The sequence below is a fragment of the Myotis davidii genome, unplaced genomic scaffold, assembly GCF_000327345.1.
Source record: "Myotis davidii unplaced genomic scaffold, ASM32734v1 scaffold394, whole genome shotgun sequence".
Lineage (NCBI taxonomy): Eukaryota > Metazoa > Chordata > Mammalia > Chiroptera > Vespertilionidae > Myotis > Myotis davidii.
Window position 1 is genome coordinate 3813258 of NW_006287548.1, and position 4729 is coordinate 3817986.

The 4729-nt window shown below is 43.0% G+C and overlaps 1 long non-coding RNA gene across 1 annotated transcript in view; it reads left to right on the forward strand.

Annotated features, from left to right (window-relative positions):
- The window catches only part of LOC102755827, a 22432-nt gene that overhangs the window by 8647 nt on the left and 9056 nt on the right, over window positions 1-4729 (forward strand). The window lies entirely within an intron of this gene.

The window sequence follows — 4729 nt, forward strand, 5'->3', positions numbered from 1 at the left end:
AGGAGTGGGGCCGGCCAGCCCACCACCCACAGTCCCTCCCACAGCCAGCTCCACCCCCCATACCAATCGGGTGGGGCTGGCCACCAAGCTCCCATGGCCCCTCCCCCAGCCACTGACCCCCATTTGGCCCCCCACACCCTAATCCCAGCGAACCCGCGGGATCAGGGGTTGGAGTGGCCAACCAACCTCCCAAGGCCCCTCCCCCTGGTTGGCCCTGCCCCTGATCACCCTCACCCCAATAGGGGCAGGGCCGGACAGCCAACTTCCTGCAGCCCCCGCCCCCCCAATGGGGCCTGCTGGCCAAGCGCCTGCAGCCAGCCTAGCCCTGAACAAGCCCAGATTGGTGCCAGGCCGGCTGGACCCCACCCATGCATGAATTTGTGCACTGGGCCTCTAGTATTTTAATAAACTCTCATACAGCTGTTAAGACAATAAATGTAATTGAAATGAAGGGTTTTGATAAAGCTTTTCAGTAATCATTATATCTGTGTATACATAGTTTTCTGAAGTCTTTAGTGATTTAAAAACTTTGAAGCATTGCTGGGTTAAATGATAACAGTCATTGAATATCTAAATATTTTAGAATAACATGGAATTGTAAAACATCCATTGCTAGACAAGTCTTAAGTTTGCCTGCTCTTAGCTTTTTATTGCAAGAAGGTCTGTAAGTGGATTTGGAACTGTTGATGTAATGTCTTGTGCTTTGTTGAAGGTGTGTTTTCTTGAAAGTAAGAGTATGTTTAAAGTGTGTTCATAAACATCAACGTAAGGAATACCGGTTGTGTTCTTTTGGTTACCACTGGAAGTTAAGGTTTCTAAGGATTAAAAGTTCAAATTAAGAAAAAATTGTATAGTTGTAATGATAGAAGGCATAAAGTATGAGGCACATTTTACAGGACAAGGATTGAAATTGAGTCATTCTAATGATAGTTATTTCTGAACAGATAAAAAGATTTATACAAATTGTAAAAAGGTGTATAAAAGGTTGTGAAGGTTACAAAAGTTGGGAAAAGTTCAAGTTTTTAGAAAAACCAGTCAGGTTCTAGTCCCCTTCCTCCACCTAATTTCTCCCTCGTGGACCCAGAGTCGCTTTCATTACACTCTCTCTTGCTCTTTGTGGGTGCGGGGACATCTACCTGTCCCGCTGCAGAGTAAGGCCGTTCTCAAAGTGCGGCAGTACTAAGAGGAAAGGCAAACCTGCCTCTGGATACGAGTCACCCACTGGTGTCACCGCCCCCGGGGAACACCCGGCAATGGGGTCCAGTGAACCAGGACCTGATCACCCCTGACTTTCGAAGGGACCCTCCTTTCCTAGTATTTCTAACAACCCCACTCGTGCCCTGTCACATCCTAGGTCACCAGGGTTTCTAACTTTTTAGTAAGCCAAAGTGGCCCCACCCCGGCTCGCTCTCCTTGCTTAAGTCCTCAGATTGGAGCCTAGCCTTTCTTTCTTTCTTTTTTTAAAAATATTTTATTGATTTTTCACAGAGAGGAAGAGAGTTAGAAGCACCAATCAGCTGCTTCCTGCACACCTCCTACTGGGGATGTGCCCTCAACCCAGGTACATGCCCTTGATCGGAATCGAACCTGGGACCTTTCAGTTCACTGGTAGGGCGGAGCCTAGACTTTCTTTGTTTCCAACACTGATTCACAGCCCATAACACTTTCATTGAACGTCTCAACAGGACTTCCTGCTTCGTATTTGGGAACGTCTCTCCCATTTTATAGCCTTTTCTTAAAAGTGATCAAAAGCAAATGAAAAATCTTATGTCCTCTCTACAAAATTAGTAATTTGCATCATGTGTACAGTCTTTACGTATTGGTCTATATGTTATATGTGGTGTATTTCCTGCCTCCGGATGGCACTACTAGGGTATAATAGCTTGTTGGCCTACAGAGAATTAAATAAGATCGTATGGTCTTGACAATGTATTTAATATGAAAGCCAGTTTAATTAATATCTTTTAAAGTTATTACCATAAAACTGTACATTTGTTTTATCTAAATTTACAAAAGATGTATAATGTAATCTTTTGGTTAAGTATATTTAACAACCCTGCCGAAGTTTAAATTTCAAAAGACTTTTTTAACAGAGAAATGACTTTGAGTTATTTCAGTGGGCCCTGAAATACCTCAAGGATTTCTTTTCTCTCCTAAGTTTTCAAACTAATTAGGCCTATTTCATGTGCTTGAAAAATTACATGGGAAGCTTTGCCAAATAAAAATTAATAATAATAATAACTATGTTTAATTATATACATATATTTTTATTAAAGTAGAGGTTCTGGAGATTTCAGTCTCTCTAGGAAGGAACGTGCAAAAATTCAGAGCCGAGTTCAGAGAGGAGATTCCCAGGAGTAACAGGTACCCTCTCTGTGACACCAGAGGAGCTAGAGGAATAGTTCCCTGTGGAACTCCAGGTGTCCGTGATCCATGCATTGGGGCATTTATGAATTGTTTCCAGTACTCCGTGAGCACTTCCAATAAGCTATGTGCAGCATTTGAAATCTTACAGATTGCTTGCTCTTTACATATTAAAACTCTACATTGAACCTAAGAATATAAACTTCATGTCATTTCATAACAATTATTATTTCCCAAGAAGTTGTTATCTTGGACTATTATACCTTACAGAAAAGCAAGGTTCTTTGTCAATTGTTTTTTTAAAATATATTTTATTGATTTTTCACAGTGAGGAAGGGAGAGAGATAGAGACTCAGAAACATCAATCAGCCACCTCCTGCACATCTCCCACTGGGGATGTGCCCGCAACCAAGGTACATGCCCCCGACCGGAATCGAACCTGGGACCTTTTGGTCCGCAGGCTGACGCTCTATCCACTGAGCCAAACCATTTAGGGTTGTCAATTGTTGTATGGTCAAGTCTATAAGCATGTCATTTTAAGTTTTCATTTCCTTCAGATATAAGAGAACTTGTTTCTATTTCCCCAGGATGATTTGGTAAATTATATCTTCATAAGCAATATGGAAGCATTTATATTTTTCTTCCTACATAATCCCTCCAGAATTGAACAACCCTCAATGAATGAGTATCATTATTCTCATGTCAATGTGTTTGTTTGCATAAATCCAATAAGAATCTATTCTCTTGCCCTAGCTAGTTTGGCTCAGTGGATAGAGCGTTGGCCTGCAGACTGAAGGGTGCCAGATTCGATTCTGGTCAAGGGCACTTGTCTGGGTTGTGGGCTTGATCCCCAGTGCGGGGCGTGCAGGAGGCAGCTGATCAGTGATTCTCTCTCATCATTGATGTTTCTATCTCTCTCTCTCCCTCTCCTGTCTAAAATCAATAATAAAAATGTATTTAAAAAAAAAAGAGGGAGGAATGTTAGGGTGCACTACCCTTGGCCTCTCTTGTTTGGACATGTTTTCTGAAATATATTGCTGTAAGTTTTTTTTCCATAGCTTCAAGCAAACGGCCTGCACCTGCAGAAGATAAGATACACTCCCCAGCCGACTCAGGCACTCCCCTCTGCCTGCCTGGGTTGTGTGCCCACCAGACATCCTGCTATCTTCCAAGGGTGTCCTGTGGTTCAGGCAGCTCCCCCAGCTGGCCGATGCAGCCCTGACCCAGACCCTGCACAAGAACATAAACACCCCTCGGTGCTGACACCGACACACTGGCCCGCCCGCTGTGAGAGAATGTAATACAATTTCTCAGACTCTCACAACGTCTCTTGGCCTGGCTCCTGTTGGCGCAGACCTAACACACTCAACACATCACACTTTTTCATTGACACAGGACTGGATTTATTCAACTAGTAAATCTAATGCAGAAGGAGAAAGGAAATGAGCAAAAGACACAAAAGAGAACAGACAAAAATGCTGGGTGATATTCATCCACAAAGAAAACAGGACCTTCCCCTTCTCCAAGCTTAATGTTATGAATCCTGTGGATTACCCACCGAGTCATCTCCCCATTCTCCTTCCAATCAGAATACCTGTTCTTTGTCTTGTTTTGATTTGTTTGGGAATCTACTGTTTCCTGTACAGCCATGTGCTTCAGGAGGAGGCAGAGGCTCCGGTCTAAGTTCCAAGAAGTAACACATGATTGTTTCCCAATCATGTTGCTCCTCTTCTTAACAGTATTTAGGCTTCGTGTGTGCATGGGGCACAATTCTGGCTAGTAAGGGAATGGGCCACCATGAGGTAAGTGTTCAGGGGCTTATGGGAAAGATTTTACTCAAAAGGAAAACCAGGGGTCTTCCCTATTGGGTGTTGTTTTGTCTGCACATGGTGCCTACCACATGACATCTTGCAACCATAAAAGACCTGAGCTAACACTGAGGAAGGATGGTACTGAGGCCGCCTCCAGACTTCTTGCTCCGTGACACGATACCCTGCCAATTGGAGTCAGTGTTTTCTGTCACTTGCAACCAAAAACATCATAACTACTATGTGGAGTCTATGTATTTAGGATGAGGATGTTTGAACTTAGCTAATGGAAGTCTCTGGAGGAGATTTAAGGACAAACATGTATTCCCCCCCTTTTAACCCAAAATATTGTTTTTCATTCTTCAAAATCATTGAGGACCCAGTTAAATAGCACTTCTGTCAAGCTGAACAATTTATTTTTATTTATTTTTGGTGTTTTTTAAAATATCTTTTATTGATTTCAGAGAAAAAGGGAGAGGGAGAGAGAAATGGAAACATCAATGATGGGAGAGAATCATGGATCGGCTGCCTCCTGCACAACCCACACTGGGGATGGG